This window comes from Pteropus alecto, unplaced genomic scaffold, assembly GCF_000325575.1.
Source record: "Pteropus alecto unplaced genomic scaffold, ASM32557v1 scaffold7, whole genome shotgun sequence".
NCBI classification, from domain to species: domain Eukaryota; kingdom Metazoa; phylum Chordata; class Mammalia; order Chiroptera; family Pteropodidae; genus Pteropus; species Pteropus alecto.
The window spans coordinates 31,842,738-31,857,116 of NW_006494614.1; the positions used below are offsets into that span (position 1 = coordinate 31,842,738).

Here is a 14,379-nt window from a genome sequence, read left to right on the forward strand (position 1 = left end):
ATCTTCAGGTATCTCGAAATAACTGTCTAAGTGTAAACCATCTGAAGAAATTATAAATAAAATCGGCTTAATATTTGACTTTTTAAAAAATATAAAGCTGTTGTACATAAAAAACGTTTGCATAAAACTAGAGGAAGCAATACAAAGGAGACATTTAGAATAAACATGACAAATACATCATACAAATCTATAAGAAAAATGTTAAGATCTCAATAGATAATTAGAAAAATGTACTAGCTGGGAATTTAAATTGACAAAAATAAACATAAATAAAAATACCTCAGTAGTGAATAAAATATATGTTTAAAAGCCAAGAAACTGTTTACATTTGCCAAATTCATTAAAATTTTTAATAAGAATATTAATACTATGCTAGCAAGTGTGTTGTAAAAAATATTATTATATATTGCTAATGATTATTGGAATTGAACTATTTGCCAATACATTTAAAATATCCTAAAAGTTTTACCCATTTGATATAAATATGTGACTACGTCTTTAAAATGTATTTAAGTGAGGATGTTGTTTTACACAAAACCTATAATGGAAGAAAAATGTACGTAATGATAGGATAACAGGTAAGTGCATTATAGTTTAATCACATTATAGACTATTACGTAGGCCTTAAAATTGATGTTTATGAAGCCATTTTACAATAAGTTTTAACCCATTTCCTGTCTGCTTGGAGAATACTCACCAGTGGCTCTTGCAGCTACAGTGTTTACCCCAAGAGAACATGCAGCTTACAGTTCTAACCTTAACCCCGAAGTTTGCCATGAAATATCTCATTTTTACTATTATTTTTGCATTGCTCTAGTAAAGCGATAATCTTTGGAAATAAATATCATTCTATTTATAACATTCTGTTTTTTAGTAGTGGTATTTTCATTTACAAAATATAATAATTTTTGATCATTGAAAATGTCAAATCCTAGAAAACATAGCATTCCTACACATGATATTAAATTAATGCTGGCAGTGAGCTGCACTTTTTTTATCTAAATGGGAAAGGGTTAAAAGTACAGCATAACTATGTATATAGTGTTTTTGACTTAAAAATATACACATAAATAAACCAGAAACTAAAAGGAAATTTGGGAAAATATCAAAAATTTTATATAATTGATACATTTATTTTTAATTTAATTTTTTGTATTTTTCTAAAGCATCTATAGTAAAGAATACTCTGATAAATAGTAAGAAAATCCATTTTAACAATAATCACCTGAGAAATATTTTATTTCTCAGAATCCTTCCCTTTTATGTCATGTCTGATAATTTCCTGTTTTATATTAGCTTTCAGGGGCTACTGTAACAAAGTATCAATAACTGGGTGGCTTAAAATAACAGAAATGTATTATATCACAGTTGTGGATAAAGAATACTCTGATAAATAGTAAGAAAATCCATTTTAACAATAATCACCTGAGAAATATTTTATTTCTCAGAATCCTTCCCTTTTATGTCATGTCTGATAATTTCCTGTTTTATATTAGCTTTCAGGGGCTACTGTAACAAAGTATCAATAACTGGGTGGCTTAAAATAACAGAAATGTATTATATCACAGTTGTGGAAAGTAGAAGTCTAAATCAAGGTATCAGCAGGTCTGTGATCCCCTTGAAGCCTGAAGCAGAGAACCTTTCCTTGTTTATTCCTAGCTTTTGGTGGTGCCCATCAATCCTCGGTGTTCCTATGCTTATGAGAGTACAGTGTCAGTCTCTGCATCCATCTTTACATATCATTTTCTCTGTGTCTTTACTTCTTCCTCCTTCTGTGCCTGTCTCTGTCTTAAATTTCTTCTTATAAGCACACTAGTCACATTAGATTAGGGCTCATCCTAATGATTTTTTTTAACTTGATTATCTCTATAAAGACTCTTCCAAACAAGGTCACATTCTGAGGTACTGGGGGTTGGGAGTTTAACTTATGCTTTCTGGGGGGAGACACAATTCAAATCATAATACTCCTTGTCAAGTTACGATGCCTTACCTATTTCTGTCTTCAAAGAGCTTATTTCTGAACTCTGAACGTCTCTCTTCACCCTCTCAGTTATCAAAATATGCTGAATTAGTATGCCATCTCTTAGAAGCTTCTTCTCCATTAGTTGGAAATTTTGTTATAGGAAAAGGCTTCATTTAGGGTGAGGTTAATGCCTAGTACTGGCTTATGGGATCAGACACCAGTGACAGACTGGAAGATACATTCAGTAGCTCTCTAATAATATCATACAAGAAAAGTGACAAAGTACCTTACCTAAAGCAGGAGAAGCAGAGTAGAGCAGCTGTCATCACCCTGGTTCACTGGGGACAGCTAGGCAGAAAAGGCTTGAGATCATTGAGAAGGGGTAGAAATGTCATGTTGGATAATATACCTAGTGACCCTTTAAATTGCTTCCTTAATTTAATACTGTGGTATTTTGCTCAGAGAAACTGCTCTTGAAAGCAGGAGTAATGGTCTTAAAGCAGAAAATTATAGCATAAAGCTAGAGCCAGTTTCTTTTCCTTCTCCCTCCCCAAAGTCTGCATTCAAAATATAAGAAGGAAAAATACACCTAATAAATATGGTAATTTAGGTGGTCTTGCTAATTCTCAATAAGATAAGTTATCAATTAAGTACTCAGAAAAGGCTAGGCATTACTTATTCACCCAATAGGTTATAGATTCAGTCCTCAAAATAAATCTTTATTTAATCATGAAGACGGTAAGAGGGAAATCTGGAAACAGTTAATTAATTATTAGTATTCTCCACCACCACCCCACTCCTCGTCCACTCCTAGTCACTATTCCTTTGGCAGCCCATATAAAGAATAGTGCTGTGATATGCATTACACATTATATTCAGGGGAGTTTTTTTATTTTAAAGATGCTTTGGATTCGGTGTCATCATATATTATTTAGATTTCTATATTAAATTACATATCAAGTTATTCTACTTCATCCCTCATTTAAGATGTATAGGATGCATGGTGTTGCATCTATAGGCATACTTGCAGGAACTAATGCCAGCCGCAATCCTCTTGCATTATCAGTCCTAAACCATTATCTCAGTGTGACTTTGTGGCACCACACTGGGAGAAAATGTCATCTTTTAGGGACAGTAATTTCTTTGGCTCTGTCCACTCAGGATCATTATAGCAGAATGAGTGGCTTTGACATAGTGAAGATTATTCAAAGCCAATCCCAAATTACAGACTTGTGTCCTACCTTTGTGAAACCTGTGGATCACCCAAATTGAGAGCCTATGTTTGAAACTTTCTATATTCAAATTTAAATACTGTTATTATATTCAAGACCAGATTGTATTAGAACATCATTTTTTGTGTTGTTATTCTGAGTGAAATGAAGAATTATATTTAAAAAATTAGATATAAGTACAGTTCAAGCAAAACTGGTATTTCAATTAAATGGTCTCCAAAATTTATATGCAGGCAATTATTAAAGCTGTAAGGCAAACATTAATGCTGCATTTCTCTCAGAGACACTATTTTGTTCTTGCTTTCCCTGTTCCATATATGCCTTAGTCTCTATGATACTGAATTCAGAGAAATGCTGGAAAATTCCAAACTTGCAGGCATGACTCTGTCATGATGTCTAAATGGCCTCCTTAGCAAACCAGCCAGGCATCTGCTAATCGATAAGCCCAACTTCCTCCAAGATTATTTTTCTGGTATACATTACTCCTGTATCTTGAATTTCTCAATATCTGATCATTATTGGAATAAATCAGAATGCAGAATTTTATTTTATTTTTATCCAAGAGAAAGCCATTTAAAAGTCGTTGGCAGTTTTTCTTTCTTAGAGATATCAAATTCTAAATTTTGGAAGTTTTACCAGAGTGCACTCTCAATTACCTCAAAATAAAGCAAGTAAATCACTAGGTATATTTTGTCTTGGCAAAGACCTTTGGCTTAGGTGCAGTGTTGGCCTGGCTCTGTGCACTGCGTGACATGCTGGGATCCCTCCTGTCAAGCCATTTACTTAGCACAAGTGGGTGTGTCAGGATAAGAGGCTGTGGACATGAATAAAAGAGCAGCTCTGTAAAAACTGAACCTAATCCTGGAGCCAGAAGTATTTCCTAACCTTGGGGCTCTTGTTATTTGAATATGAAAAGAAATATAATTTGTTTTCTACTCCAGCAGATAAATGCGGTAGGCCAGTTATAGTTAAAACAATGATATTTTCTTGAATTTTTGTGGATGATTTCTGTATATCAGTTTTATTTCTTCAAACGGGTTATCTGCCTGAGAATAAAAATCATGTCTTCTACATGTTTTTGTTTTATGATAGCGTTATTAATTATAGTAATTTATGTATATTAAACACCTGATATGTTTTGACTAAATGATCTTTATCCTTATATGGCTTTATGGTTCATGATGTGCTTTTCTTCACACTCATATACACACACGTGCAAAAAATTATCTGACAACTGTGCAGAGAGTCAGTTTTGCCAAATAAAATTGTTTCCCTGAAACTCAGGGAAATAGGCATTTATTTATGGATGAGCCCCATAGCTAATCATTGAGAGAACCAAAATTCAAATAAAAGCTTACAAAATCTAAATACATTACTATTTTAACTACAATTATTGGTGGAAAGCTGGTGACCCGCAAGCCAAATTCAGCCATAGATTTCTTTTTTCCTTTTCTGATTCACCATTAGCTCTCTCCAGATGACTCACTGTCCACTATTCAAAGTGTAGCAACACCTGGCAAACCTCAATAACTTAGGCTACCTCCCTGGACTTGACATCCTACACCGTATCATAAACTATGAGACATATAAAGCTTCTATACAAGCTTAGGGAATTTGCTTAAAACAGAATGCATTAAGGGTTAGGAGGAAGCAAAGTAAGCAGAAAGGGAACCTGGAATGATAAAGAACTACTGACGAAGACATTTGATATGGGAAATCCTCATAAAATCTCTGTGAGACCTCTGTCTTGTAATGATTGTTCCTTCTTAGAGAATACAAAGGAATTACAAACTGAGTTTCATTTTTAAACAAATAAAATGTCTCTTAATATCTCTTTTCAAAACATAGGCAGCATGTAAAACAATGGTAAGAATTATGTAAGTCTATGGTCCGACTTGTATAGTCTGTTTTTAAAAATAAGTTATGTTTGCTTGATTTATTATGTTTTTATTAGAAATTAGAAAGTAACGATCTTTAGTGATTAAAATCAAAGGAATTATAATTGAAAATCACCAAAGATCCACAAACTCTGCCAAGTGAAGGTAATGGAAGAGGTCCGGATAAATTCACACTTTAGAAAGACATCCAACTGGCCCCACAGGTCACACCTTGCAACAACTGCAAGGTCTAAGCACTTTTCTGTGTTCCCATCCCCAAAGACTGCAAGAATACCATGAACTCCAAGCTCAGAATTTACTGGACAAACAACATCCCTCTCTAGCCTAAAGTTGGAAGCACTGCTACAATAGGTTCATATTGCTTAGTATAATAATCAGTAGGGGATTAGAGGACAGGATATCCCTTTTGGTCATTCTGTACCTCTAATTTTCCTGACATTTTCTCTCTTTATTCTCTTAAAATAATCATATAAAGCTCAAGCACAGAGAAGGGAATCACCTTTAATTTTGACAGATCTTAAAAGAGGATTAATGTTCTGATTCACACTGAGATTTTTAATCATTGCCTTAAATGACATCACTTCTATTCAAAGTCTGGCATCCTATACTTGTTCATCTTTAATTCTGACAGCATTTTTCAAAACTGGTCTACAAGTTCCTTGAAGAGTTCTTTGGAGAAAACGTACTTCATGTGGAAAATAGGTTAAGATATAAGATTTTTTCCTTTTATGATGTGTTGGTAGTGGTTTGCTATAGCAGTTAAGAAGAGATATGAAGCTGTGTCAGGATCAGAAAGAATTTTGAGATCAGTTTGTAGTCTTTTCCATAGGCTTCTCAAAAGAAAGGAAGATGGGAAGGCCAAATATTTGCCATTATCACTGATAATCTACCATTGATATGGGCCACATGTTTAACTCAGGTGGATATATGACAGGCTTGTAGGAATCTCAGTAAGAAACAAAGGTTAATGGCTTGACTTGCTCTAAGGCTGACAGCTAATCCTGGTTTAGCAGGTGCTCAAGAATAAAAGTGCAGCACGCAAAGGGCTAAGGGAACTAAGGCTTAACCAGGTCCATTCTCCAGGGCCTGACTTGGCAACTACAGTCCAGCAAGTTGAATCCCAGCACACACGAAAAATTCCTAAGTCTAGGCAAATGGCCTTGCCAGGCATCTGGTTAACTTGCCTTGTGTTTATTCCCCATAGAAGTGATGTATATACAGGGAACAGGACACTGTGCTTGGCAGCATCAAGGGTCAGTTAGCTCAGGGCTGAGCCTGACAGGGAAATGAGTTTTGAAGTAGAAATTGAGGTTTAAAGGGAGTAACAGAAATTGGGAAAAGCTGGCCAGGCAGGAGAGGGGATGTTTGTAGTTCAATGAATTGAGCCCACTGACTCATGGTTAGACACCTGTCCCAGGCCAGTTCAGCACAGTCCCAGCCTTCCTCCTACCAGCCCTCTGTCTCTTGCCTCAGGTTGGATTGCAGGGTTAAAGGTAGGCCTTGGGCTCCAGAAGTCAGTCTAAGCCCCCTGAGGGCAGCATGTTTCAACATTGAGAAAATATATGCTTTTCTGAGCTGATCGTGGGATATGATAGTCATGGACCTAAACTTGGAGTAACTGTTTTGACAAGACCTTCACTTTTAACCATGGTAGAGGAAGAGGGTCAAAGCAAATATTTTGCCTTACATATTTCATGCCTCTCGATACAACATCCTCTCTCATGCCAATATAGAATTAGCCTTACCATAATCATTTTGACTTCTTTTTATTTTTTCGTAAGTATGGTTTTATTTTTTCGTAAGTATGGTTTTAAAGAGAGCAGTTTATTGACAACAGATCCAATACAAGAAGCTGCCAAGTGTTGTGGAATGCATTTTATGTGAAAGAGGGTTTTTAACAAATTTGTTGAAATAATTTTCGTGTATCTATTTCTTAGATTTGCCTACTTCGTAATTCTTTTCCAACACTATTGCAACAGTGTCGATAAAATAAGTGATGTAATATGGATGTTAATCTATACAGGAAACATAGATATATTTTAGTCAAATACAATGAGACAGGGAGAGTCGACAAAGACAGCAATATAAGAACATAGGACGATATCGAGCTCTTCTCCTCTCAGAGACACTCTGAATGTACACATAAAACAATTCCCTCTGAAAGAAATCCAGAAACTAGTGGAGCAACTTCTACGCATAAAACAAATAAGAAAACCCACATCGAAACAGATAGGAAAGGCTGAGACACACTCTTGCCATAAAGCCCACATCATCACAACACTATACAATTGCAGGGGAAAGCCCAACTCTCAGATTCTCCCTGAGGAGCAAAGGGTTTGGATTCCACACTAGCATGCAAATTTTAAGACTCCCATGGAAGGGATGAGATCCCCAAACACCTAGCTCTGAAAACCAATGAGGCTTGCGTGCATGAGAATACAAGAATGTAGCAAATAAAGAGGCAACTCTGAACAGGTTCACAGGCACTCCCTGGCAGCTATGGCAGCTATACCCTCAGCGCTCAGAGCTCAGGCAACAGGCAAAGCTACCCACCTCCTAGTCCTCCCTGGAAAGTTTATCGGCATTCTTTAAAAGCTACTCCTAAATTCCAGCTTTCTAATTTAACAGGAATTTGGGCCTGGCTATGGTCCTCCCAGAGACCAGGGAAGCCAACGGCCACTTCTCCCCATCTCCAAGTTGCCAGTATCTCTCTGAAAGAAGTTCGTATACACAACTGCACCCCAGCTTTTCTGGGTGCCACTTAAAGGATGCATCCCCAGATTGCCAACAGAGCTTTATTCCCAAATCACAAAGGGCTATAGCAAACCAAGAAGCAATACCTACCGAGTACACTAAATGCTCCATAGCTCTCTTATCCAGGGCTCAGGGCAGAGGGAGCAAGTAAAAAACTTATCATTCTCTTCCTGATAGGGGTTTATCTATATACTTAAAAAAAAAAAAAAAAAAAAAACTGGAAGGGAAAGAAATATGCTAAAATGCTAACCCCGAGTGGTAATATGTAATACTTTTTTTTATAAACAGAAAAAAGGACATTTCAAAAATTTAAAAGAAAAAAAATTAGGATGCTCCCTCAAAAAAAAAAAGCTGTTGTCTGAAGGCCAAGTTTCTAACTTAGCAGTCATGGAGCTGGCCGCCATCCTTCCCAGTCACCAGGGAAACTGATGGAAACCTCTTCTCTTCTCCCTCCAGCATGCTTCAACAATACAAACAAGTCACCTGGAAGGAGCTGTACACACATCTAGCACCTCACCTTTTGTGGCTGCCACCTGAGGGGATAGACCTCCAGATCACTTGCCCACCTTACCATCCAGACTCCTCTACACACCTGGGCACAGCACAGAGGAAATAGGTAAAAATGCTCATCTCCCAGTTTCTCCCTGAAAGGGCTTAACTACCTACTTTCTCAGGTGCTACCTGAAGGTCCGGTTTCTAATTAACCTGAAATCAAGAGTATACAAAAATCACCTGTGTTTCTATACACCAGCAATAAACTACCAGGAAGAGAAATTGACTATAGGATCAAAAAGAATAAAATACTTAGGAATAAATTTAACCAGGAAAGTGAAAGACAGTAGAAATTAAGTGTTCTCACACACACACACAAAGGGTAAATAGTGAGGTGATGGATGTGTTAATTAATCGGATGGAGGAATCTTTTCACAATGTAGACATTTATCAAGTCATCACATTCTACACTTTAAATATCTTGCTATTTATTAGTCAATTAATGCTGGGTAAGGCTGAAAAAAATAAAATATTAGAGAAAAAAGAAAATTATGGCAAGCAACTGCTCAAGTTTGGCAGCTACCAGAATAGAAATGGCTCTCAAAATTTAATTGGATGAGAATCACCTGGAGATCTCTCTCTTTTGAGTCATACCACAGCTAGAGAACTACAAATTTATTAATTTTAGAAAATTACCTTAGGTAGGATAGTTTTCCTGACTGATTCTTAGAGACCTAATTATGAATACCAAATGCAAACTATATGCTGAACAAAATTATAAACATTATTTTAAATGATGTATTATAATTTTAATTGTTCTATATTTCAAAGAAACAATTATCTCTATCTTTGGAAATTGAATTGCTTTTTGTAAAAATGAATATAAAATTGCCCAATGAGTAAAATATTTTCAGCGTCCTTTAGTAGTGAAATACTGATTTGCTTGTTTGTGTTTTGTTTTTCGTATGTGCATACATTTATCTGTGGCAATAAAAATATGAAAACTATGTCTCTATACATTTTTTTACTTTACCGGAGAAGTGTGGCAAAATATGTAATTGCTAGAAGGTACATAACTTCTAAAAGAGATGGCTACATTAATTCAATCTACTGAAATTTTTTTTTAACAATTAGTTGATTACAGAAAAAAAATCCGAACAAATAATATGTACTTCATCATCAGTACTAAGATATTTGTTTATTTTGTATTAGTGCAAGTGTGGGAGTATTTATTCAATCATTTGAAAAGAATGTGTTTTTTATCCTTAACTGTGAATTCGGACATATAATTTTAAACAAAATGTAATTGAATATGCATTCCTTTGTATACGGTGCAAGGCTGGGCTTTGTTCTTTTATTTTTCGAATTCAGTTTTAACAAAGAATTAGGAAGGAAGTTAGATATAAGGCTGTTTTCAATTTATAAAATAATTTTCTTCCCAGAAACTCAAAATAACTTGCATTTATTCTTACAAAATCCTTGTCAGGCTGCCAGTCTTTATTGTGTTTGCTTATGCACTAAGATGCGCCAGGCAAAATGAACACCAGTTCCTCCTGCCATCTAATCAAGGGAGCTGAGCAGAACCAAGTAGATCCATGCGGACTATGAGTCTGATTTACTTTTAAACAAATGAACCAGATATATCCATATATAGAATTCTGTCTGTAGAAATCTTGTCAAAGTAGTCACCTTGGAGGGATAAACATTCCATGAAGTTGCCATTTGATGGACCACCTTAGTGCCACACATCACTCTATGAGCGTGTTCCACTTTGATAAACACAGCTGCAACTTATTTTATTTTTTTCTGTTATTGTTATCATTTATTACCCCCATGATGAAGATTTTGTCACCAATGTAAATATCCAAAGAATGAGACATCAAAATTAGTCCCTGTCTTTCATAGACCTGTTCATTAAAAATAATGTTGATAACACTTACCAAAAATTCCTTGCAAGCTAGAAACTATTCCAGGTCCCCTCCCTTCCTTTTTTTGCATAATTTCATTTAGTGCCCAACACAACATGTATAATATATTTTTTTAAATGAGATATTAGGAGATTACATAACTTGCCTAGGGCAATAGCCAGTAAAATGTTCTCCATATGCAAGTTCAACATTGTCCATTTCCAAGTCATTTATGACCGAGGAAAGGAAAACATGAGTAACTGACACAAACACATCACTCGCAATGCACAGAGGAAAATGTATGGTCTAAAATTTAAATTATTTTCAATAGAATGGATATGATCTCTATTTGTCAGAGAACTAGGCTTGGAGTAGGCACCAGTGCATGCCAAATGAGGGACCTCATCCTTGGACTCAGTCTGATTCAGGTTTTGTGGTGTTTGAAGCATATTCAATTTGGAGAATCCGCCTTTAAGAAAAATATTATAAAAGTATAAATAAAAATATGAAATTACATATTTATTAGGAATAAGAAAAAAATCTCAAGAACTAAAATAATTTAAACCACCAAGTACCACAAGTATTACAAAATGCAGAAAAAGAACATATTAATATTAATTAGCAACTTGGTACACCTGCCAATACTTTATTTTCTATAATTTTTGGTGCATTTTCCTTGCCTCTTCCAGTGACAACATTTTTGTAATATAATTCTCTTAAAAGAGAATAGAAAAGTAATATTCAATCACTCCTCTAGCATGGTGATAGAAAGTTGGGTGTGTTTTTAAGAAACATTGCTTCAAAAGTAATGTGTCACATTTCTTCACTGTTAATGCCACATCTGCTCAGAAAGTGCTTCTTGCCTGGGGGCACGTCATCAGAGAACTGCAGTGACAGTTGCTGGTCCAGCTCTGCCATGTCCTCCTATATCACGACCCCTCCCCATGCCAGCCCTCTGCAGGCCATAGGTGTGCAGGGCATTGGGGTAGCCATGAAGCCTGTCATTATAATCTCTGAGCAGGGAGCAATGGAGCAGATTCTAAATCAATTCCTTTTTCTTTAAGTCGAAGATAGGATCCAGATGCCTGATGAGGTCTACCAGGCACAGATCTAGCTATTGGAGGTAAATATGCGAGCCTTTTAGCTTTAGGCCCAGGGCCACCATCATGGGATAGAGGATATTACCCAAGCAGAGAAGTATGCCATGCTCCCAGTATCTCTCCACATCCACTATGGAAAGGGCTCTAAACCATGCTTCATTATCTTCTTGATAAAGCTACTTCTAACTGTAATGCTTTATATATTTATAGAGAAGTAGGAGATGGCAAGTGACATCCCATGGATTATGCAACGATGAAACTTTCCTAACCAAAGATATTGCTTGTTAGAAAATGAGAAAATCCATGTGTGTCTGAATACCAGCACTGACTTTACTTAGAGACCTTGGGTTCCTCCTTTGAACTAGCTTAGTCTGCTAGCCAACTTTCTGCTAGGTTATCAAAACTTTAAGAGGGAGAGAGCCAACAGGGGCATTTGGGAGAAAAATTTAATCTCTCCTTAACGCTGTAGAAAAGAATGGGTTTTGGATCCAGCCATGTTGGACTCTACCACTATTATTCCTATAAAATGGGAGTGATATATATTGTTGAATATTGAGTTGAAATTTAACGAGATATTATATGTGTAAATGACAGTACACTGCTTGGCCTGTGTTTAATGTTAAATCCCTAATGTTAAATCTCTCCTGAACCAGTCAAGATCAATAATCTTCACCAATGGATTGAGTTTTATTGCTGCGAACTTGGTAGGTAGGGTGCCTTGTAGAACTGGAAACTAAATATACATCAAGTCACAGCTGATGTCAATCTTTGTCCACTTAGTCTAATATTGCATTTTTGAGTTTAGCATGTCACATGACCACACTGGATTGCATCCTTGCTGTAAGTCTCTGCTCTATTGAATAATTCTGATTGCAATTTTATATGAGGATATTTTGCATTGATGACTTACTGACTTGAACACTTCTTGATGTGACTCCTGCTACCTTGTTCACCCCACTAAATTGGATTTCCTTCAGCATTGTTGCTGGCCTGTCTGAAACCTAGAATTACTCAAACACTGTGGCACCGAGGGGCTGGCTACAAAGCTAATTCATTTGATTTCTTCTGGTGCATTTGTACTTCAGTTTCCTGATGGCTCATGCTGGCAAGTTCTCAGCAAGTAGTAGGGTCTAAAGCAGTCTTTAAATCACTTCCCAAATAGGTACACAAAACTTTCTGAATAACATGGTTGAAAAATAGATATTAACTCCCAGGATGATTAGTCTATAAAAACCACATTTACTCGAATAAAAATTGTAAAGGCCAAAATAATGCTAAGAACTTTACTTTCATTATCTCTCTTATTCATCATCAGAACGCCATAAAGGAGCTACTAAAACTATTCCCACTTAACAAATTAGGGTTTGTCAAACTATGGCCCATGGGCCTGGGCTGCCACCTGTTTTTTGTGTGGCCAATGAACTAAGGATGATTTTTAAATTTTATATGGCTGAAACATAATCAAAAGAAGAATAATATTGTTTGACTGTGGAAATTATATAAAATTCAAATTGCATATCTATAAATGAAGTTTTATTAGAACACAGCCACATCCATTTATCTACATACCGTCAATGGATGAATTCGCTCTACAAGGCAGAACGGAGTAGTTGCAACAGAAAATTCATGGCTGGCAAAGTCTAAAATATTTGCTATCTGATCCTTTATAGAAAAATTTTGTCAAATTCACTTACAGATAATGAAGCTAAAGATCAGAGGATTCAGTAACTTACCCCAGCCTACCCTAAAAGCAGGTGGTAAAACTAAGATAAAATCTGGGTCTGATTGATCCAAGAGATCATAACTTAATAACTATACACTGCTGCTCTATAGTTCTGGCTATTATGAAATTCAGTGAATCTCACATGCAAAACGTAAATCAGATTTTAATGACTCTGTAGTCATATTTTCTTTTCTTTTCTTTTTTTTTTTTTTAGGTGAGGCAACCTTTGGTTGACCTCACAGATTGCAAGGAACTTGTCAGATTACAATTTCTTATTTTTTAAAATTTTTATGCCTACAGCACCTGGTCTTCCTAGGTGGTCTCCCATCCAAGTACTAACCAGGCCCGACCCTGCTTAGCTTCCGAGATCAGATGGGATCAGGCTTGTTCAGGGTAGCATGGCCATAGACTGTAGTCATATTTTCCATTGCAGATAGGTTTGGCAGAAGGTGACGGCTACTACTTCTGAAAATGGTGTACTGCTCAATTTATAAGAGCATTTTGCTTTGCTGACACCCGCGTGGTGTAGTGAGGTTCTGGTTCTATTGCAAGTGGAATGACTGCCAACCTCTATATTATAAACACTTCTACTTCTAACCTAACTTCAAAAGCACAGCACATATGCTAGGCTTTTGGAATTAGATGAAAGGTATGGGACTATGCCCAAGAAATAATTACAAATGATTATTCAAATTACACATTCAGTTAATTGCCAGTAAAGAGAAAAAATAATTCGTTCCTGGATTTAGAAGCCAGAAATAGTGGCAAAGAATTCAATCCATCAAATAAACGAAAAAAGAAACTGCATCATCATAATCATTATCTCAGGGCAACATTTTAGTACCCAATATTCATTTTAAGATCAATTTAAATACACTTGTAATATTTTATTTATACCTTAACAGCTGTTAAATTTTAGATCTAACAATTTAAAATAATTGTACAGTCTGTTTTCTCTTTTTTGCATATTGGCACATAATGCTACTTTTCAAGGATGCTATTTTTTATGTTAGATCATTCAACTAGGGGCATAAGGGATTAAGAGAAATTGTTTTTAAATATTTTCAGAGATGCAAAGACTGTATAGACTCCATCTCTGCCTAGACTGAGGCCAGTGACAAACTAATATTTAGTATTATGATGCTACATTGACTAGTTAGTTAACAAAGTGATAATGGTATCACATGCCGTCCTCATTGTCAATGGTATTAGGATCTTTGGACTGAAATATTTAGTCCAAATAGAAATATTGCTATGTTGGATCTTAGGATATCTGTTTTTGTGATTTAGCTCTATGTTAAATAGCACAT

The 14,379-nt window shown here is 35.8% G+C and overlaps 1 non-coding gene across 1 annotated transcript; it reads right to left on the reverse strand.

Annotated features, from left to right (window-relative positions):
* Nucleotides 1-13,360: 13,360 nt before the first annotated feature.
* On the reverse strand, nucleotides 13,361-13,479 carry LOC112474685. Its single transcript, XR_003044529.1, has one exon. It is a non-coding gene; the product is annotated as a 5S ribosomal RNA (ribosomal RNA).
* Nucleotides 13,480-14,379: the final 900 nt, after the last annotated feature.